Source organism: Desmodus rotundus, chromosome 7, assembly GCF_022682495.2.
Source record: "Desmodus rotundus isolate HL8 chromosome 7, HLdesRot8A.1, whole genome shotgun sequence".
Taxonomy (NCBI): domain Eukaryota; kingdom Metazoa; phylum Chordata; class Mammalia; order Chiroptera; family Phyllostomidae; genus Desmodus; species Desmodus rotundus.
The window spans coordinates 34,532,614-34,555,190 of NC_071393.1; the positions used below are offsets into that span (position 1 = coordinate 34,532,614).

The 22,577-nt window shown below is 50.3% G+C and overlaps 1 long non-coding RNA gene across 5 annotated transcripts; it reads left to right on the forward strand.

The window, feature by feature from the left end:
* Nucleotides 1-97: 97 nt before the first annotated feature.
* On the forward strand, nucleotides 98-22,055 carry LOC128781386 (uncharacterized). Of its 5 annotated transcripts, XR_008427348.1 has the most exons (8): nucleotides 98-605; nucleotides 4,365-4,543; nucleotides 5,091-5,262; nucleotides 5,655-5,760; nucleotides 18,516-18,707; nucleotides 19,033-19,087; nucleotides 19,672-19,855; nucleotides 20,247-22,055. It is a non-coding gene; the product is annotated as an uncharacterized lncRNA (long non-coding RNA). The 5 variants fall into 5 exon arrangements; XR_008427347.1 differs by lacking the exons at nucleotides 18,516-18,707; nucleotides 19,033-19,087; nucleotides 19,672-19,855; nucleotides 20,247-22,055 and adding an exon at nucleotides 1,399-1,460 and having other exon boundaries at nucleotides 5,655-8,302; XR_008427350.2 differs by lacking the exons at nucleotides 18,516-18,707; nucleotides 19,033-19,087; nucleotides 19,672-19,855; nucleotides 20,247-22,055 and adding an exon at nucleotides 5,920-8,302.
* The last annotated feature ends 522 nt before the right edge of the window (nucleotides 22,056-22,577 follow it).

Here is a 22,577-nt window from a genome sequence, read left to right on the forward strand (position 1 = left end):
CCGCCGGGGCGCCCAACTCCGGGTGCTCGCACCCAGAGGCTCCCGCTCCCTCTTCGTTGCCCGCGCCTCCTCCCGCAGCCGGCTGCTCTCACGCTCCTTCTCTGCCCTTCTCTGTCACTGCCCCTTCTTTGCCTGTTCCCCTTTCTCCCGCCTGCCCTGCACCCCCGATCCTGGTCCACGCTCCCCGCTATCTACCTTGCCCCCGCCCTCTCCCGCGCCAGCGGCTCCCCGCTCTGCCTCTAAAATTCTCCGCATTACATTGGGGGCCGCCCACCGCTCGCCGGGCCCAGGTTTCGAGCGCGCAGTGGGCGGCGAGGGGACCCTGCGGCGCCGGATCCCGGTGCCCGGGGCTTGCCGCCCCCTCAGCTATCTGCTCTCTCCCGGGCTCCTAGCCCCTGCCTGTCGGGCGGGGACGTCCTGCGCTAGCCTCAGCGATCGCGAACAGCTCCCACCTCCCTCGGGCTTAAAGGGATAGCACACCAGGTTCGACCTGCCCCACCCAGGGGCACCGAGGAGGGCAGCCCCGCCGCCCCGGGAAAGTGCGAGGCGGTGACGTAGCCCGGACCGTGGTGCGCCGCGGTTCAGCCGAGCCTTCCCTCCTGGAGGTGAGTCAAGGAGAAGAGCTGTGGAAGCCGCCCAGACCACGCCATCCAGGGGGCGCTCGGTGCTCCTTGGAGGCTAAGCCTAGGGGCAGGCTGGTGGTGTGGAGGCAGTCGGCGTGGGCTTGGGCACTGGACTGCGTGGCCGGGGAGGACGGATAGGGAAGCAACTGGCTGAGTCTGAGCCCAGGGTGAAGACACCTGTCGTGTTGGGAAGACAGAGCTCACAGGTGGGCCTCCCACTCCCGCTGTCTGACCTTGGGCAAATGTCTGCCTCTCTCTGGGCCTCAATTTACACTTTTTTGGAAGGACACGGGTTTCCATCATCTCTGAGACCATGCCCACCTCTGCGGTATTAGATCCCACAGGAGAGGGAGACCCCAGTCAGGCCCTCAGCCTCTGGAATCCCACCCACTCCTTGCTTCTGAGAGCTGGGGCCACTGCTACTCCTCCCTCACCAGTCCTGGTCTGTGCCTTCCCTTACTCTATAATCTTCCTTCTCCTTCCTCCTCATTCGTGGAGCGGGGCAAAGAGATACCGGGGCCTACCGGTGACAGCACACTGCAGTTTGCAGAGCTAATTCACATCCAAGATCTCCCTGGACCCTCACGAGGCCCCTAAGAAGGAAAGTGCACCCGTAGACTCCTGGTCAGCCTGATCCTGGATAGGGCTGGTGCACGAGCATGTCATCTTCCTGGGCCCCACACCCCAGACAGACCCTTGCTCCCCAACCCCGCGGAGGAATGCATTTTGGTTGTTTGTTTACTAAACGTCTATTATGTGCCCCATCCCGTGCCAGGTACTGGGGACACGCAGATGATTTAGACACATTCCTGCCCTCAGAAAAGGACACAGCAGTAGGTATGATGGGACTTTGGGGGATAGAGGGGGTCCAGGAGAGCTCCTGCAGGAGGTGAGCTTGAAGCCAGGAATGAAGGATGAGTAGGAGTTGACCGGGCAGAAGGGAACGTAAAGGGCATCCCATGCCCAGAGAAGAGCATGTGCAAAGGCCGGGAAGTGGGAAATAAGGAAGCATGAGTATATGTGGGGGGAGAGCAGATACAAGAGCCTTGGATTGAGGAGTTTCAACATTGTTCTGGGGCGGCAGCAGGCCTGCCGCTTAGCAAATCTAGGCGGAAGCCCTGCCCATCTTTCCGCCATTACGGAGGTATAGCTAAGGGCCTCCCAAATCCAGCAGCTTTTGAGAGAGGCCTACTCTCCCGTCAGTGTGCCCAGTCCTACCTCCGCTCCCCATCTCTGTGGCAGGACGCAGCAGCACAGCATCCCCCTGCTGACCAGAGCGGAAGTGGCAGAAGCCCAGGCTCCAATTTGGCTCCATTTAGTCCAACAAGGGCCAGACTTGGGAAAACGCATGCGTCGAGGTGCCTTGTAAAGACCCCGGACTCTGGTGTCAGGCATACCCCAAGCCAATTCCAGCTTTAGTGTCCTCCTTTGTACGGTGGAAATAAAAATACTCAGCCACCAAGGGAGTTGGTGGACTAATTGTGAGGCATAATGTACACAAATGACCCAGCACACAGTAGGTATTCAGCAAATGGCCTTTTCCTTCCCCACACCTGAGTTTGACTTAATGGGCCATTCCAAAGTCCCTTACTATCTTTCTGTTCCCTCCTTGCCTGGCCATTTTCCTTCTACCTTCCTACCAGACTTCCTGGGGGCCTCTAGGGAAATGAGCTCACGACTGTTGCCTGCTCCGACTCAACACACCTCCTGAGGAGTCTTCCCAGAGCTCCCGGGTGGGCCCTAGGGAAGCCAGACAGAAACAAACAGACCTTCCCTAGAGTCCTTGACATCCGAGCACGCTACGCCCCTGCCCATTTTTCCCACTCTCTGGTTCTGGGAGCCACGCAGCCTTGTGTCTGTGCTTGGAGATGTGCGGCCCCAGCGTGGCTCTGCAGCCTTGATGCACTGCATGCCTTCTCCGAGCTTCAGGGTCCTCCCTAAGTACGGGGTCAAGCCTGTGTGCCACGCGGGGGCCATGAATATAAGTCTAAGTCATTCATTTTCCCTCAGCAGACACAGGCCTTGGCCCTCTGCCCAGCAGCTCTGCACAGAGCCAGACAGGTACAGAGGTCCCCTTTGGGCCCCCTTGTGTCCTGCCCTTGTGCTGGTGGCCAGGAGCTGCTGCCACCTCTGCTCCCAGCAGGCTTTGCAGAGAGGCAAGGCATGCATAATGAACAGGCCCACCTGGAGGAACCGGTCTCGCTGCCAGAGCAGCAGCAGCTGGGGGCCAGGGGCCAGGAGCAAGGCCAGTGTGGGCAGTTCCAAGAAGGAGCTCCTTCACCAGAAGCTGGGAGCCAGCTGTTTCCTGCCACAAGGGTTGAGTCCCTCCCCCCACAGATGCCTGCTCAGGGCCCCTCTGCTATTTTCAGCCATGTCCACAGACCAGTGGGGGAGACGTTGGCAGTGTCCCAGACCCAGTCACCAGGCCAGTTCCAGCCTGGGACTGAGTTGCCCCTGTGGACTCCCAGGAAGGAGTGGGTATTTCCTGCCTGCCTTCTCAGCCAACCCTTGGCTTCCTGGGTCAGGCTGAAAAGTAAACAGGATAACCGAGAGTTTAGAGAGATGCCCACCCAGCCCATCTGTCTCCTTGCCGTCTCTCATCCCATGTCCCCGCCTCCAAGTCTTTCCCCACCTGTCCTCACCTCCTCTTAGCTTCCACACAATCCATTCGCTTCTCAACTCCTTTCACGCTTAAACAGCCTTTGTCGGCTACCTTCTGCCCATGTCAGTTTCCCTCCTCCTCTCAACTCTTAACTAGGTATCAGGAGTTTTTATTTACTGGGTTCACCCTCACACTGATCCTGGCATTATCATGCCCACTTCAGAGCGGTGCACCTTGCCGAAGGCCTTGCCTTTCCATGGTCACCTGCATCCAGTGACTAGTCACAGCAGGGGATAAAGGCGCAACCCTCTTGCCCCAACTCAGGACAACCTTGCAAAGAACACTTGGGTCCCCATCCATAGCAATCCACCTTGTCCCTCTGCCCTATCTTGCTTCTCCCTCCATCCCTCCCCCATGGCTGTTGATCTCATCAAACCCCTTGTGTGCTAATCTCCCCCCACGTGGCACTAGTATTATCATCCCCATTTTACCCACAAGGAAACGGAGGCTCCGAGGTGTTGCATGTCTAGCCTACCATTGCACATTTGATGAGGGGCAGGTCAGGGCCTGCCCGGAGAGGGAGGAGGCCAGGACTCCTGACTGGCTGGGGTAGGGGTGGGGGAGGAGGGTTGGTGGTCAGACCCCAGGGAAGGCCAGTCCAGCCCATAGGCCAGTGCTAGAACCTGGAGAGATTTACTCCATCTGCCTCTCTCCCCATTCCACAGATGGGGAAACTGAGCTCAGAGAAGGGACAAGATATATCCAGGCTCATAAAGATGGCCCCAGAGGTATTTTCTAGGGTTCTGCCTCCCAGCTCAGCCCAGATGTTTCCTTTGGACCAGACAGATGTCTCTTCCTGCCTGCCCCCTTGCCAAACCCAGGACTGGGTCTGGGGCTTGGGGACCGTGCTGGGTCGACACTCCCCAGTTCCCCCATGCTGAAATGAGGCTCCTGCAGCTCCCCCGGGCCTGTCACAAAGACCCGGGCCGCAGCCTGAGCTGCCCAGCCCTGGCATGAAGCTGGGGTGGACTGGGCTCGGGGGGAGGTAGGCGTCTGACTGCACAGCAGAGCAAACAGACGGGAAGGAAATCAATTTGAGTGTTTGATTAATTTTAATTTTTAATTTGCACGGAGAGCAGTGCACCCCATTTGACACTGCGTACTCCCTGCACTGCTGGCGTTCGTCACTGTTGCCACCGCTGCCGCTTGGCTTGCCCAGCAGCTCCCTGCCCTTCTGTCAGATGAGCCAGACCCCACGTGGCAGCCTGGCCTTCCACAAAGCCCGAAGAAAGGGGCCCCTCTCGGAAAAAGGTGTCTGGTGAGTCCCCTCTGTGTGAAATGCTCCCTGCTGGGAGGGGCCTTGTGAAGCCATGTCTGTTCCTAAGTCAGGGCTCACTAATGGGCTGTTGGGCGGATGACAGCCCAGTTCAGGGGGCAAGGGAGATTCTAGGTGCACCTCAACCCACAGGTGCTAAGTAGTTACCCAGGCCACCTACACACAAGGGCAGTCCTGTACCTACAGTCAGGTCTGGCTTAAAACTAGACAATCCCAGCTCTTGTGATCTACAGCTTCGAGGGCCAAAGCTCTGCTGGCTCTTTGCTGATTTGGCATTTGACCACGTGTGGGGAAAGTTGACCTGAACTGGGAGAGACTGAGTCCATTGCACTCTGTAGCTCCCGGCCCTTCGCTCTCCCCACACCAGGCCTCATGCCCTGAGGTCATTGTCCTGTAAGGTCGGGAACAGAGACGTGGAGTGAGGCATACTTGGTTGTAATCCTAGTTCCGCTACTTATTAGCTGTGTGACCTTGGACACGTCATATAATAGGATGCATCTGACTGTGTTTTTTGCCTATTCCCCTTCAGACCTCACCCTGTCCAGAGGTATCTACAGAACGTAACATTCAATGGCCTCCTCCAGGAAGCTCTCCCCACCATTACTATCACCAGGTGCTGGCCCTGCCCTGAACACAGGCCTACCTGACCCTTCCTGAGCCCCCCTGAATCTCAGCTGTGCCTACACACTCTGCACAAGCTGGTAGGTACAGAGAACATGGATTTCCATGCAGATTCCCCTGGTTCAAGTTCAAGCTCGCCTCTATGCTGGCTGCTTAGGCCCATCCCTTGAACACCTCAAATTCAGGGAATCCAAAACTGACCTCATCTTCCCTCCCCACACCTACTCTTGCTTCTTTTTCTTTCCTTACTCAGTAAACAACACGCCGTCAACCAATTGCTCACGCCAGAGAGCTAGGAACCACTGGGACTCCTCCTCTGCCTCACCCCCCACATCCTACTCTGTACCAGGTCCTCTGTCCCCACCGTCCACTACATACCTTCTGGGGAGGGATTCTCTGGGGTATTAACTCCAGTGCCTGGCAGGGCTGGGAGAGCCTTCAGACCAACCAGTCCTACCCTCCCATTTTACAGACGAGAACACTGAAGCCCAAAGAGGGACAGAGGCCTGCCCTGGACCCAAAGGTGAACTGCCCACAGCAGAGCTACTCTGCGAGGCCAGGCCTCCTCTACGGCCAAGGTGGGAATCTCAAAGAGGTCATGGTTAAGGCCGGGCCCTGAGACAGTGGCAGAAGAGAACCTGAAGCCCCTGAAGTCCCAGCCCACTTCCCCCCACACCCCCAGCCCAGAAAGGCTACAGGGGAGGAGTGAGGGTCTCAGGCTGTTTTCAAATTCCCAGGCAGAATGAATAATCCACTGGTGAGAGCTCACGAAAACCAGACATCATTTCAGAGCAATGCCACGGCCTGGCCTCCAGGAGTCCTCCCTGGACATAGCCGTGAGAGCAAGGAGGAGGGGCCTTAGCCATGATTGGAGCTGGTGACCATTCTCTGTGTCCTACCAGCCATCTCTCACTGTGCCTGGCTCAAGTACAAATTAATGCATCCCCAACCATCAGAAGGGCTGGCACAAGGAAGAGTGGGGGAGAAGGAAGTCCTCCCAGTTGGGAGTCCCAGAGAGGGAACCCAGGGTGGTATCACCTTTTCTGAGCACCTGTAACAGGCCGACACTGTGCTAAGGGCTTCACAAGCTTCCTCCCTGTGGCTCTCAGACCACCTCTGTGTGACCCACGCATCACTCAAACCCTCCAGGCCTCAGTTTCCTCTCATGCCAAATAAAATTAGTAATAATAGCTATGTCTAGAGGCTGTTGGTTGATTAAATAAGAAAAGGTGTATAAAGTGCTTTTACAGCACCAGATACAAAGTAGGTGCTAATTACAAATGAGATAATTCATGTGATAAGGCCTAGAACCCCACACCCACCCCAGTTTATGCTTGTCAAGTCTGAGCTGTTAATAAATAAGTATTTCGCCATGTATTACTAGAATGGGGCAAAGCTGGGGGGGGGAAGGGGTGTCTACATAGGGCTATGGGACAAAGGAGTTGTTTAGAAACTCAGAGCATTAACGCTGAGGCAAAGTGGCAAGAACAGGTGAGGCCTCAGGTAAGGGACCACTGGGGGCCAGAACCTGCACGCATCTTTTGAAAGCCTCTCTCTTTGAGGTGGCCTGTTTGGGCCAATTCTGAAGGATGGGCCAGTCCAACCCTGGGTTGGACCAAGCCAGGAAGTCAAGGAGAAGAGGGAGAGGGGAGTGGCCAAGACCCAAAATGAGAGACAGAGACACTAGGGAGACAGCCAGGCGCCAGCCGCCACTACAGAGACCTTCAGCACGTGTGCTTGACCTCTGCCTACAGTTCTCTCATCCTCTCGAGCAACGCCGTCGCAGGTATTGTCACGCCCTTACACAGATGAGGCTCCAAGAGCCAGTAATAACTTGCCAAGGTCATTGCCTGTGAGCCTCAGAGCCAAGATGTGAGCTTGGGCCTTTCTGGCTTGGAACCACAATGAAGAAGGAGCAGGGAAGGAGGGGGTGCCAGGGCCCAGCCTCCTCTCAGGGTCCCACAGTCCCTGGCCTAGTGCACTGGGGCCTCCCAATTCCCAAACCAGTGCTTCCGCAGACAACGCTGCTGACATTGCCGACAGTTTACAGGGCCAGGAAATGCCTGCCTCTTCCCAGTCTGACCCCGAGAGCAAGACCGGGAGTACCATGGGAAGAATGTGGCAACGCATCAGAGCCGGAACAGAGATTCTTGGGATTAAAAAATAATAAGAAAAAAAATAATAAGATATCACTGCACGTACATGCCAAGCACTACTTTAATGCTTTGTATGTTACATTTAATTCTCACAACACCCTATAAAATAGGGGCTTTATCATCCCCATTTTCAGATGAGGAAACTGAAGCATACATACATTCAGTAATGTACCCAAGTTCACACAGCTTGGGAGAGGCAGAGCCAAGAATCAGTTTTAGGCAGTGAGGTTGCAGAGTCTGCAACTGCCACCATTACCACGTTGCCTGTCAAAACAGCCAAGTACTGTCCGCACACCCTGAGCTGCCTGGGATGGTGTCGAGGGTCTGGTTTGGCTGACAGCATTCCTACTTGCACACACTCTTTAGAGTGCAGAAAGTGTCCTGGCTGGTGTGGCTCTGTGGTTGAATGCTGGCCTGCAAATCAAAGGGTCGCTGGTTTGATTCCCAGTTGGGGCACATGCCTGGGTAGCTAGCCAGATTCCCAGTAGGGGGCATGCTAGAGGCAACTACACATTGATGTTTCTCTCCCTCTCTTTCTCTCTCCCTCCCCCTCTCTAAAAAGTAAAATAAATAAAATCTTTTTTAAAAAAGAGTACAGAAAGCGAGCCACCTGTGTCTTTGCAGACTCAGAGCAGAGAAGCAAGCTATGCTGCCCCTGCTTTCGCCTCAGTTCCAGAAGATGACACACCCCTAGGCAGTCAGGCCATTTGGAAACAGGAGGCCCCTGACCTGATTAATACCTTTGGAGCTCATGTTCCCAGGACCTTGGGTCCCAGCTCCCAAACCCTATATAATGATTTCCCAGGATGAACCAGTTCTGAAAAGCCCAACTACTCATTCCACCCACCTCCTGGGAGTTTGAGATACTCTCTAGGGTCCTGAATATATCTCTCCTGAATGTTAGCAGGAAGTCTGGAGACCCCGAGGCTGACTTGGTTCTCTGGCCATGTTCTTTAAAACGAGGCAAGTAAGCCAACATTTGGACAAGGACTGTTACCCTAAACACACACAGGGAGCTTTTTCTTAGGTTTACCACCACCACGGAGAATCTGAGTTCATGAATCAATGCACCTCTCTCCCCTCCCTGTGGGGGGCTCCCTTCCCACCTGAATGGTCATTTAAAGGGTGCACCTCAATGACGTGGACAGTAGCCTGGAATTCCGGTGAGTGCTGCAGGAAGTGTTTAGCCCAGGTGCTCAGGGAATGTCATCAGCTGCCATCATCACCACCATCAGCTTCATCTTCCAGGGCAGCCCCCCTCTTCTGGGGAAGCAACCACACCCAAGTGTACACCCCCAGCTTGTGGGGAGCACATCTAGGGAGAAGGCGGTGTCCCCACCATTGTGTTCAAAAGGTGGCCAGAGAGCAGTCTTTAGGCAAAGGAGAAGGGCCCTCCTCTCAGTGGCTGCTCAGATTATCTCTGTCCTAAAACTATCCCCTTGGGGGACCTAGAATAACCTTGTCCCACTTGTGCTTTCCAGTTAAAACTGGGTAACAATCTGCCCTGGCTGGTGTGGCTCAGTGGATTGAGCACCAGCCTGTGAACCACGGGGTCACTGGTTCAATTCCCAGTCGGGGCACAGGCCTGGGTTGTGAGCCAGGTTCCCAACAGGGGTTGTACAAGAAGCAACCACACATTCTCTCCCTTTCTTTCTCCCTCCCTTCTCCTCTCTCTAAAAATAAATAAATAAAATCTTTAAAAAAAAAAGGGGGAGTCTGAGAGGGTCTCCCGCAGTCCCCATCCCCACCATTCACAAGTCCTGATGGGAGGTGACTTCAGGACCAATTGACTTTGGGACCATCTGTTCCCTGTACACCCAGGCCCCCCATCTTAGTAGGAAACCAGGGAGCCAGATTCTAGTTATTAAAGATGCCAGGGGCCCTCCTCATTTAAAAAAGGGTCCCAGCTCATAGGGAAAGGGCCGTGTCCTCAGTACAAGAATAGGGGGTGTGGAAAGAGAAGAAGCTACACATCTACCATTGGCTTCCCACATTCTCCCAGTTATCCCAGCTTGGAAGGGGCAAGGTCTCAAGGCAGAAACCCCTCCCTTCTTCTTGTCATCAATCCAGTCCCATCCAGCCACAGGACCTTGTTAGGCCTCACTGCAGAGCACCTAGTCAGGCTTAATTGCTAAGTCTGAGAGCCCTCAGCTCCTCCTTTCAGCAAATGCTTATTAGGCACCTATTGTGTACCTGGCGTGTACCAGGCATTTCTCTTACACTTGAGTCCCTTTGACCCTTATGACAGCCCGTGGAAGTGAGTCTTTTACAGGTGAGGAAACTGAGGATCAGATAGGTCATTTTCCAAAGGTCACACAGGTGAAGAGGGGTGAACCAGAAACTCCAGGTTGCCCCTTTTCCATTCTGATGAGGGGGGCTTTACTAGTCTTGCTCGGCATGGTTTATCCCACAGAGCTGGCCACAGGCCATGCTGTTGTCTACATACAAGTGTGCCTCACTGAAAGATGTGGGGGGAAGGAATGGCTGGCCTAGCTTACACCTGCTCCGGGAGAACCCACCCAGCTGGCTCCCTGAGTCTTAGAAGTACACGGTTTAAGTGGGCAAGAGCACAGGCGATGGAGGACTAGCAGCCCCTTCCGGGGCACAGCTCCTTCTTCACCCTTCTCCTGGCAAGCAGCCAGGCCCCCAGAGCACTGCTGGAGCTGCAGCTTGGGGACCCAGGAGGCGGCTGTGCCCTTCTCCACCTGAGTATAGGCCACTCACTCTATGAGCCACTTGAGAAGACACCTTTTGAAATGCCAACCTTTCCTGAAAGGGTCAGGGGTCAGGCAAGTACCCAGAAATGGACATGCTGAGGGAGGGTCAGGAGAACACAGGTCCTGCATAAAAGCTCTTGCTGATTCTTCAAGAAGAGCCAAAAACCTGACTTCCCTCAGAAACTGCCCTCTTTTTTTTTTTTTTTTTTTTTAACATATTGGCCACTTACTCAGTTTTGTAAGTAATTACCCTGTGGGCCAACAGGTGCCATCTCTGGCGTATGGCCTCAGGTGCTCCCACTGACTAAAGGCGTCATGGACACCAGCACAGTGCAGGCCCAGCAGCTCACAGTTCACAGACCCCCTATGCTCCTCCTCATCTGAGCCCCAGGGATCACAGTCCCTTTTTTACAGATGCAGAAACCGAGGCTCAGAGTCGGCAGAATCCTTGGCAGGGCTGGGCCCTGACCCCAGCCCAGACCTCCTCCTGCTGCCCCATGTCAGTGAGCTGGCCCCTTGTTGCAGCCCAGGGCACGCAGGCAAGCCCTTCAACAGGAGGAAACCTGGGCTTCGCCTAGATTTGAGCCAGCCTGAGCACAGGTGAGGACACCAAGCTGCTCTGAGGAGCAGCAGGGGCACTGACTTTACTTACCCCCCCAATCCTCAGTGGGCCCTTTTAACAGAAATTCTGTATGGAAGGAGGGCCTCAGGGCCCAGAAGAGGTAAAACTGCGTGGCAGATGGACTGCCAGTGGCCAGGTAATTGGGAATGGGGAATGGGTTGCATTGCATTTTCTCCATTTGGAGGTGCGTGCCGCTCTCATCAATATTTTTGCTCAAGAAGTTGCTACATTGGATAGGTGGGGGCTGGGTGGGGACAAGGCTCAGGGGCCTGGGCCCACAGGGAGCTAGAACCCAGGACCCAAGGCACCAGCTTCTCATGGGGAGACCAGAGGGAGGTGGGAAAACCCACAAGTCCAAGACAAGGAGGCACCAATATCCTTCCTCACCATTTTACAAGCATGTATATGTGTGCCCAAGGCATGTGCATGGCATGTGTGCACATACGTGTATAGAGGCAAATATACTCCCACACACATCTCCAAGCCTTTGCTCACATGGCACTCCCTGCCTAGGACATCCTACCTTGCTCTCTGACTCTTCCCATGGCATTTTTTGGACTCCTGATATTCCTAGCCCCTCGAGCCAGAGAGAGGTGTCCAGGGTGGACCATGACTCAGCCCTGGGGGTATTACAGATACCCAAAGCCTTCCATGAGCCCTGGGTGTGTATGGGGGGAGCAGGAGAGACCTAGAGTAAGGTGGAGCCCAGGGATCAGGGAAGGGCCAGAGCTGGTAGAGGGGCAGAGAGGTGTCCCAATGCTGCCAGGATGAGAGTGTTGAGGCTGCCAGCAGTGATCTGAGCAGGGCCTGTTGTCTAGAGAAAAGGGCACCAGGACTGGGCTTGAAAAATCCTCCATCCACACCTCCTCCTGGAAGTCCTCCAGGGCTGCCCCAGGCCAGGTGCTCTCTCCTTCCCCTGACTTCCAGCAGCCCTGATGGTAGACAGAACCTACTGGATACTGTGCTTAGGAAATCTTAAATTCATCTTCCCAAAGCACCCAACCTCCTGCATCAGCTCCAGGACCAGGATTGGACTTTTAAAACCCATGCTCTTCTGCAGTGGGGAGGTAGCCCTTGGCACCTAACAACAGAAAAAAACAGTCCAAGTGTGATTAGTCAGTTCAGTGCACAAGAGGGAAGGCATGAGCAGATTGAATGATGCTGACTGACTCCCTTATAAAGTGGAGAAAGCAGAGACCTGGAAGAAGCAGGAAGTACAAAGGGAGATGACAGGGCTAGGCTGCCTCCTGGAGCCTGGAAGTAGAACTGTTCATAGCTCAGAATTCCCCCTCATGACCACACAGGCCAGAGCGGAGCACCCCAGTGGAGGTACCCAATTTCAGCCGTACTCCCAGCTGATCCCAACCTTGGCATGCCCAGGAAGAGGGGTCCAAACTCAGTCCACTCTAGGAGACAGAACTACTTGCAGTAAAGCAAATGTTTCTGGCACTCAGAGTCTGGATTAACCATAACAAACCCATAAACATTCCCCAGAGGGTCCCAGAGCCTGTGCTCCCAAACGAGTTCCTGGAAGGAAGGCCAAGAGCTTCCCAGCTGGAGGGGCTTTGGGAATGACGTAGTCCAGTTCCTACTGGATAGATGAGGGACCTGGGGCCCAGAGGAAGTAAGGGGGTGGAATTTATCCTGGGTCCCACAAGTACTTAGAAGAACAGCTGGGACTGGGTCCTGACTCCTGGTCTGCCCAGCTCTTTCCTCTGCCCCACCCAAGCCCCACACAACCCCTACCCTTGAATTTTCAATTCAGGAATCATCTCATCTAGCAAGCCGTCTCGGGCATCCCCTCTGTCCACCCTTGTGCTCCTGTAGCTTCCTTCATGCCATCTATCAGAGCTTGGTCACACTGAACTCTTACTGTCTGTTTACATGGTCTGTCCTCCCCCACAAGTCTATGACCCCTCGAGGACAGGGTCAGTCTGCTCCATCCTCATGGTTCCCGCTCCGGGCAAGACCCAGGGCACAGCTGAAGGCTGAGAAATAAATGTCTCTTCCATAGAGAAATGAAAGACAACTTGCCTCCATGTGCCCAGCTCTGTGCTTGGTAGGAAAAAGCAGGAAGACGGAGGCCCAGGCCATGCCCCTGAAAGCTCCCAGACTGGAGCTGGGGAAAAAGAATGTTAAGTCGGGATTCAGACATGGTGTGCTCAGGGTTGTTCCTCACAGGCCTGGGTACCAGTAGTAGGAGTAGCACTAGACAGAGCAGGACTAGACAGTAGTAGACAGAGCCTATCCGCTTTGGCCTTGGCCTTGGCCCAGGTGCCCATGCAGCAGGCAGATGCAGGGAGGAGCTGCCCACTGTCCCAGATCCCCCCAGCAGTCGTACAGCCGTGGGACCGCCACCCTGAAGAGCTCTCGGGCCTCAGCCGCATACCTCTGAGGGCGTTATCTGTAGACTACACTGTGAACAGCGCCCCCCAAAGCTGGGTAATGCAGTGACTCAGCACTCAGGGCAGCAGAGCTGAGGGTAGGCCCAGAGGGACTCCTTAGTCTCACCTTCACAGTATCCCTAGTGATGCTGGCGGGTAGGGACCGACTAACAACTGCCAGCTCCAATGCCCAGGAGAGTCTGGACACCCCCAGCCTTGAGCCTCTCTTCCCAGCCTCTGCTTTCAGCCTCCGCACTCAGCAGGCAGCAGCCGCCTGGCTTCACGGGTCCATGATGCTACATCTGCAGCACCCTGATGGCAGCCAGGCAGCTGATCATCACAAGACACCCATTCACTGCTGGGCAATGTGACAAAAATGGGGGCATAGGGGCTGCTCTGTATAACAGTGAGACCATTAAAGGAGTGTCCCTGTGTGCCAGACCCCATGCAGGATTTCTTTTTTTTTTTTTTTAATTTATTAATTTGAGCAGGGGGGAGGGAGAGAAACATTGATTTGCTGTTCATGCATTCATCGGTTGATTCTTGTATGGGCCCTGACTGAGATCAAACCTGCAACCTTGGTGCATAGGGGAAATGCTCCAACCAACTTAGCTACCCAGCCAGGGAGAACGTAGCATTTCTAATTCTCACAAAACACTTGGGAAAGAAGTAAATTAGTCCTGTTTTGCATATGAGGAAACTGAGGCTCACAGAGACTCAGGGACTTGCTAAAGCTGCACTTTCACAGCAGAGCTGAGCCTGAACACAGAGTTTTCCACCTCCCCCTACTAGCCCAACCTCGATAGCCCTCTGTCCTCATGGGTTAGAAAGGCAGCAGTAACTTACATCTGAGTGGCTTTGGTGAGGCCAGAGTGACGGAGAGCAGCGCAGGAGCGACCTCCCAGTGGGGGAAGTGACTGAAAACTGGCAGAAGCAGAACAAGTGGCATTGTTCCCTCTCAGACCCTCCCCCACATACAGGGTCACAGCACCTTGATGTGGGTTACCCCGCCCTGGTGAACACCTGAGGCTCCGCCCCTTTATGTAGCAGGTGCATTGAGAGAAAAAAAATGGCCCAAATGAAAGAACAGATCAAAGCTCCAGAAAAAATACAACTAAGCAATGAAGAGATAGCCAACCTATCAGACGCACAGTTCAAAACACCGGTAATCAGGATGTTCACAGAACTGATTTAGCTCGGTCCCAAAATGAAGGAACAAATGAAGGCTACCCAAGGTGAAATAAAGCAAAATGTACAGGGAACCAACAGTGACGGGAAGGAAACCAGGACCAGAAGGAAGAAATAAACATTCAACCAAAACAGAATGAAAGAACAAGAATTCAAAAACATGAGGAGAGGCTTAGGAACCTCCAGGACATCTTTAAATGTTCCAACATCCTAATTATAGGGGTACCAGAAGGAGGAGAGGAAGAACAAGAAATTGAAAACTTATTTGAAAAAATAATGAAGGAGAGTTTCCCTAATCTGGCAAAGGAAATAGACTTCCAGGAAGTCCAGGAAGCTCAGCGAGTCCTAAAGAAGCTGGACCCAAGGGGGAACACACCAAGGCACATCATAATTACATTACCCAAGATTAAAGATAAGGAGAGAATCCTTATCTTTAAAAGCAGCAAGAGAAAAGGAGACAGTTACTTATAAAGGAGTTCCCATAAGACTGTCAGCTGATTTCTCAAAAGAAACCTTGCAGGCAAGAAGGGGCTGGAAAGAAGTATTCCAAGTCATGAAAGGCAAGGACCTACATCCAAGATTGCTCTATCCAGCAAAGCTATCATTTGGAATGGAGGGCAGATAAAGTGCTTCTCAGATAAGGTCAAATTAAAGGAGTTCATCATCACCCAGCCCTTATTATATGAAATGTTAAAGGGACTTCTCTAACAAAAAGAAGATAAAAAATATGAACAATAAAATGACAACAAACTCACAACTATCAACAAATGAACCAAAAAACAAAACCAAACAAAAACAAAAGCAAACAACTAGAACAGGAACAGAATCACAGAAATGGAGATCACATGGAGGGTTATCAGTGGGGGAATGGAAGGGAGAGGGGGAAAAGGTACAGAGAATAAGTAGCATAAATGGTAGGTAGAAAATAGACAAGGGGAGGTTAAGAATAGTATAGGAAATGTAGAAGCCAAAGAACTTATATGTATGAAACATGGACATGAACTAAAGGGAAGGAATGCAGGTAGGAGGGGTTGTGTAGGGCAGGGGGGAATAAAGGGGAAAATGGGACAATCGTAATAGCATAATCAATAAAATATATTAAAAAAAATAAAGAGGCAAATCGAGGATAATGTAGCCGGATGGCTGGGTCAGCTTCTGGATATCATTCAGGTTACAACCTAATTCTCTGAGAAATTAAAAACAGCTGCTCTTGTCTTACAAATCAAGTCTTTAGGAGAATAGAAACGGAGCTGTGGAAACAATGTAACGCTATCCTTTTACCAACTCCAAAACTCTTCTAGCCGGCTCAAAGGCTTGAAGATATTGTAAAAATGTCTGGAGTCAGGAAACAAAATCACTTCGTGGAAAAACTTACATTCTTTGTCTGTGTCTTTGAGGCTTAAATGTTCTATCTGGTCTTGGCTAGGAATCCAGAGTCATCTCCTGAAATGCGAACTTCAGGGAGATGATTCTGATCAGAAAAAAGGGGTGGGGGCTATTTTGAAACTACGTGAGTGAAAAACCTTCAAAGTGTTTCCCACAAATATTAGTAAAGACTTTGGCCATCTAAACAGATAGCTAATTTTATCTGTCAGAACCACAATTCGGATCCAACTATTCTTTCATAAACAGGTAAGTTTACTAGATCATAATTTATCAGGCCATGTACTTCATAATGAAACATATGTCTTTCTCGAGAATAATCCTGTAGTTTTTCTTGCCCAATGAAGTGCAATTGGTGGACTAGTATCTCAACTAACAGATTGGACTAAACAATATTGTTCTTGTCCCTCCTCAGCTGTGCAAACCTGAGAGAGACATTTAATCTCTTGGGCTCGTGGTTTTCAGGATTAAAGAGGTTTTTGTTTTTGTAGTTAAATGACTAATTTATGCTTCACAGAAAAAATTTAAATGTGGTACTTGGTATGTATTAATAACTGTTCCTTTTTACTTTTTAGTCCCTTCATAATTGTTATATTAAAACACCACATGCATCCTATATTAGTTCTGGTTATATAAGTTTTATATATTTTTTTACATTTCCAAGAAAACGTTTTGCAAAATATGTGATACTGCATGACTTTACGTGTGAGAATGTGAAATATTTAAAGAAAACCTGTTGTAAATCTCACACTGTTAAGAGGCAACTCAGGCAGGTACGGTAAGGGGAAAAGAATCTCAAAATGCACTCATCTTAAAGGTTAGCTGTTGAGTATGAATGGGTATTTCTACGCTGGCAAAAAAGGAGCAGGAAGAAAGAGCTCCGTGTAATACTTTTGATACGGTGGTGATAATCCCGGTCCTTACACAAAAGTGCGTTTTCAACCAGAGAAAAAATGAATTCATCTTATTTGTTAGACAGACTTGGCCACATACATTCAGAGATACTAATTGTTACCAACTCTTTAAATGAGAAGGAAAGTGAAAAGTAACAACTGGTATTTACTGAGAGGGGATTAAATCCACACATCACCCCCTGAGGGATGTGCTGCGGAAAACAGCCTTCATGTAGGTCTGTTGATTTCCCCAAGACGTCTACTTAAAACAGGACTTCATTTTAATACCAGAAATCAAAAACATTAGTCTTATTTCATCTGTCAGAAACACTATCTTACTCCTTATCAAAGGCAACTTTTAAAAGTATCAGGGTTTTTTCCATGATTTTCCCATGATTGTCTTTTTTTAAAGGTTAAATGCTTTTTATTTTAATTTTTAAATATATTTTATTGATTATGTTATTACAGTTGTTCCATTTTCCCTCCTTTATTCCCCTCTGCCCTGCACACCCCCTCTCTCCAGCATTCTGCTCCCTTAATTCATGTCTGTGGGTTGCACAAATAAGTTCTTCGGCTTCTCCATTTCCTATACTATTCTTACCCTCCCCCTGTCTATTTGGTACCTACCATTTATGCTTCTTATTCCCTGTAACTTTTTCCTCCATTGTCCCCCTTCCCCTCCCCACTGATAACTCTCCATGTGATCTCCATTTCTGTGATTCTGTTCTTGTTCCAGTTATTTGCTTAGTTTGGGGGTTTTTTTCAGGTTCAGTTGTTAATAACTATGAGTTTGTTGTCATTTTACTGTTCTTATTTTTTATCTTCTTTTTCTTAGAGAAGTCCCTTTAACATTTCATATAATAAGGGCTGGGTGATGATGAACTCCTTTAACTTGACCTTATCTGGGAAGCACTTTATCTGCCCTTCCATTCTAAATGAAAGCTTTGCTGGATAGAGTCATCTTGGATGTAGGTCCTTGCCTTTCATGACTTGGAATACTTCTTTCCAGCCCCTTCTTGCCTGCAAGGTCTCTTTTGAGAAATCAGCTGACAGTCTTATGGGAACTCCTTTGTAGGTAACTGTGTCCTTTTTTCTTGCTGCTTCGAAGATTCTCTCCTTATCTTTAATCTTGGGTAATGTAATTATGATGTGCCTTGGTGTGTTCCCCCTTGGGTCCAGCTTCTTTAGGACTCGCTGAGCTTCCTGGACTTCCTGGAAGTCTATTTCCTTTGCCAGATTAGGGAAGTTCTCCTTCATTATTTGTTCAAATAAGTTTTCAGTTTCTTGTCCTTCCTCTTCTCTTTCTGGCACCCCTATGATTTGGATGTTGGAACGTTTCAAGATGTCCTGGAGGTTCCTAAGCTTCTCCTCACTTTTATGAATTCTTGTTTCTTCATTCTTTTCTGGTTGGATGTTTCTTTCTTCCTTTTGGTCCACACCATTGATTTGAGTCTCAGTTTCCTTCCTATCACTATTGGTTCCCTGTACATTTTCCTTTGTTTCTCTTAGCATAGCCTTCATTTTTTCATCTAATTTGTGACCAAATTCAACCAATTCTGTGAGCTTCCTGATTACCAGTGTTTTGAACTGTGCATCTGATAGGTTAGCTATCTCTTCGTTGCTTAGTTGTATTTTTTCTGGAGGCTTGGTCTGTTATTTCATTTGGGCCAATTTTTTTTTTTTTTTTTTTTTGGTCTCGCTGTGCCTGTAACGTAAAGAGGCGGAGCCTTAGGTGTTCACCTGGGTGGGGCAACCACGTGGCTGCGCTGTGACGCTATATGTGGGGGAGGGGCTTGAGAGGGAACAATGGCGCTTGCTCCACTCTCTGTCCATTTTCAGTCGCTCCCTCCGCTACCCACAATCAAATTGGGCCCTTCTGATGCTGATTCCCAAGTGGGTGTGTGTGGGTGTGTTCGAGGCCCCTGTGGGTCTACAACAAACTCTCCTGTGAGGCTGGGAGTTTCTCCTGCTGCTGCCTCAACCCCTACAGGTGTTTGCAGTCAGAGGTTTGGGGCCTTCTTTCCCGGCTGGAACTCTGGGTTGCGGGGTCTGCTACCTGGTCCACCAGCTGCAGCCTGGCCCTCCCGCACCACAATCCGCTACCTCACGGGATCCACCAGCCACCGCCTCCCTGCGAGTCCTCTCCACCCAGCTGCCCCGCTCCACCCCTCCCACCATCTGGGTGAGTGTTTCTTCTTTATCTCCTTGGTTGTCGGACTTCCATACAATTCGGTTTTCTGTCAGTTCTGGTTGTTTATTGTTTTTAAATTGTTGTTGTCCTTCTTTTGGTTGTGCGAGGAGGCACAGGGTGTCTACCTATGCCTCAATCTTGGCTGGAAGTTAGGCTACTGCCTCTTATGAGCAAAGATGATAACATTTACAACTTCAAGCATAAGCCAAAGTGAACAGGAAAAAGGAGAGCAGTTCTGGGAGGGAGTTAAAAACCTGGGCAAACACTGGCTTATGTTTATAAAGCCTGGTGAAGTCATTCTCCCATATTCCTTTAGGGTTGAAAAATGATACCCTAAATGACCAGCAGAGGGCAGAAGGCTTTCGAATTAGGTAGGTACCATATCTGGCCATGTATAATGCACTCCTACATTTTTCTGGGCCTTATACACAAGATTGTTATACCATTATTATATCCATGGTATGTAACCATTACGCCCATGTATAATGTGTACCCTTATTTTTACCTCAAAAATTTGGGCAAAACAGTGCACATTATACATGGCAAAATACAGTATTTCTTGAAAATAGGTTCAACGGTATAAAATATAATGCCAAACTGTTAGTACAAAGAACTTCTAAACGTTGACAGTTTTCTGTAAGCTAAGCCCTGCCGAAGTGACTGACTGATTTTTATGGGTCCAAAATTTAGAACGTATTTGGTTACACCCTAACTGGTGTTGCTCAGTGGGTTGGGCATCATCCCGCAAACTGAAGGGTCGCTGGTGCAAGTGTGGGGCACATGCGGGGTTGTGGGCCAGGTCCCCAGTAGAGTGCATGTGAGAGGCAAAGTGGGCCTTTCTGGTGCTGATTCCCGGGTGGGTGGGCTTGTGCATGCTCTGGGCCCCTGTGGGTCTCTCCAATGAACTCTCCTGTGAGGCTGGGAGTTTCTCCCGCTGCTGCCCCAACCCCCACAGGTGTTTGCAGTCAGAGGTTTGAGGCTTTATTTCTCTGCTCTGGAGCCCTGGGTTGCGGCTCTGTCTCGCTCCCCAGTTGTTCTTCCCAGTTTAACTGTACGTAAATGTGGGGCCACATGGGCCGTCAGCTGCCGCCTTGGTGTGAGTCCTCTCCCCCCGGCTGCCCTTACCACCCCTCCTATTGGTGAGTATGAATGTTTATTCTTTAACTCCTTGGTTGTCGGACTTCCATACAGTTCAATTTTCTGGCAGTTCTCAGTTTTGTTTTTAAATTTGTTGTCCTTCTTTTGGTTGTGGGGGGAGGCACAGTGTGTGTACCTATGTCTCCATCTTGTCTGGGAGTCCTGCTTCTTTTTTTTTTTTTAACATTTTTTTTATTGTTGTTCAAATACAGTTTTCTGCTTTTTCTCCCACCCCTCTCCCCCACTTCAGCCCTCTCCACCTCCTTCCCCTGTTTCCACCCCCCTGCTTCTTTATGTTGAGGGGATCATCAACTAAGATGGAAGTTGAAATATTCCTATGTTCTAGATTTAGAGCTGTGTTTCCTTGGCATGTTTTCATAAATCTTTCCACAGTGGCTCCAGAATGTGTTTCTTCTCCTCTGGCTTCACAGCATCACCTTAGCCCTTGCCAGGTTCCGTCAGTTTTCCCAGGATCTCGGCTGCAGGCTCTGCAGGGAATGCAGTGTCCCAGCAGGCTCATCACGATTCCCAGAAACTCTGTCTGGTTGCTCAGTGCTCCTGGGGGCCTACAAGGGTCTCCTTCCATTTCCTCTTCTGACATCAGAGCTGTTAAGAGATTAACTGGGGCGTATTAAACATTTTGAGAGTTCATTTGAGCAGAAATCAATTCCAATCGAGCAGCACCAAACTGAAACGCGGTGAGGAGCTCGGGGAGGGACCCAACAATTTTCCTGACGTTGAGTCTCCGCAGAGTGACTCATAATTACTCCAGACTGAGACATTAAAGCAGAGGGGGAAGACGGAGGGGAGGAAAAGATGTTTTTAATTAAAAAATTAATTTTTCTAACATATCCATTGACAGCTGCCTGGCTGTAGTGCTTTACTACTCTGGAGACAACCCCCCTCCATCCCTCTCTTCCTCATTAGCCTGGAGGAAGGGTAAGGGGTGGTCCTGGTGGGAGCAGCCCCTCCCCTGAACAAAAGGCTTCCTCTGCTTCCCACTGAGGCCTCCCCCGCTCTGGTGTACTGTAAAGTAAGTGGATGAATTGCAGGATTCCAAGTGTGAACAGCAGACGCAGAGCTCAGACATTGGAGTCAGACAGACATGAGTTCTTATTCAGTCACTTGGGACGTGTAGGACTTGGCCAAGCTCACTGGCACCTTCCTGTTCAAGTGAGGCCTTTGAGTCAGCAGCATCAACATCACCTCATCACCTGTTAGAAACCAGAACCTTGCACTGCACCCTCAGTCGCCTGAATCTGAATCTGGTGACTCCTGTGCACACTACGTTTAGGAAGTCCTGCCCTGCTGGCTCTGAGAAGGGAGCTAATCACAACGTCTGGCTTGCAGCTTAGTTTGTAAAGGATTATAAAGATGTACATGAAAATAGTTGGGCACACTGTAAAGCAAGAACCTACAAAAATGTTCACTACTTACTACCCTGAGCCATTCTGTTGTTTTTGTCAAATTTCACATCTGGTAGCAATTCAGGAACTTGACCCAGCAAGCCAGAGGCCTTCGGCTTTCTCAACACTTTGCTTCCTGTATCTGGGGCCCAGGCTGGAGTGTCCTAAAGGATCCAAATTGTTTGTAACCAAAAAACACTTGACTAGAGAAAATAAAGTCCCTCGCTGCCTGAAGCATCATTCGGGTCTTCCCCTGCCCCCAGCACACTAGGAGCTGATGGTGGTGGGTGGGGCTGGAGGTGGGGGCAGCTCAAATTCCAAGGTCATAGGGATGCAGGTGTCTGATCTACATCGATAGCAACAGCCAAAGGCTCTAGTTTCTAACTTGCCATTCTTTTCTAGAGTTTTTCCCAAAGACGCAGTCTTAAGTGTGAGTAAAGCTTTATGCCATCAGGTCACTTCTAATTATGAATAAGTGGAAACAATACTGAGAGAAAGAAGTAAGTGATAGTAAAGGCCTTTAAAATATTAGAGAACTTGTAACGACAAGAGGAAATGTGCATGATGTACTGTGGGATACAGAACAGCTATATACTCACGTATGTTTTTAAAAATTGTGTATATAAGTGATGGGGGGGACTGTTTCTGGCCCGTAAATGCCGTTACACTGGTTTCCAGGGTCTCTACAAGCCCAAGTCCCATGTCCATGGGACCCTGCGAGCAAAGCCCTGCTCGAAGAACTGCAGAAACCAATGGAAGGAGGGTATTTTTATTTTATTTTTAACATTTTTATTGTTGTTCAAGTAGAGTTGTCTCCATTTTCCCCCTACCACTCCCCCCCCAACCCCACACATCCCCACCTCGCACTGGAAGGAGGGTATTTTTAGAGAGATGAAGGGAGGGAAACATCTGTTGCCTCTCACACGCCCCCAGCTGGGGACCTGGCCCACAACCCAGGCGTGGACACTGGCTGGGAATCAAACTGGCGACCTTTTGGGTCTCAGGCCTGCTCTCAGTCCACTGAGTCACATCAGCCAGTGGTAGGATGGTTCTCTAAATTCATGCCCCTTGCTCTATGACCCTACCCCTGACTCCCTCCCCTTTTCTGCAAACCTGTAACCATGACAGAAAATTTGAAAAGAAGCAAATGAAGATGGTGTAACTGAGAGGCCAGAGAAAACTGGCTCAGGGACTAGATTCACAATTCTTACAAAATCATTAAGGGATATAGTCCTAAATGAAGTATGAAAAAGGGAGTAAAACAGAATTTTAGACATTAATTAAAAAGTAAATTAAAGATCTGATTTTGCACATGGGA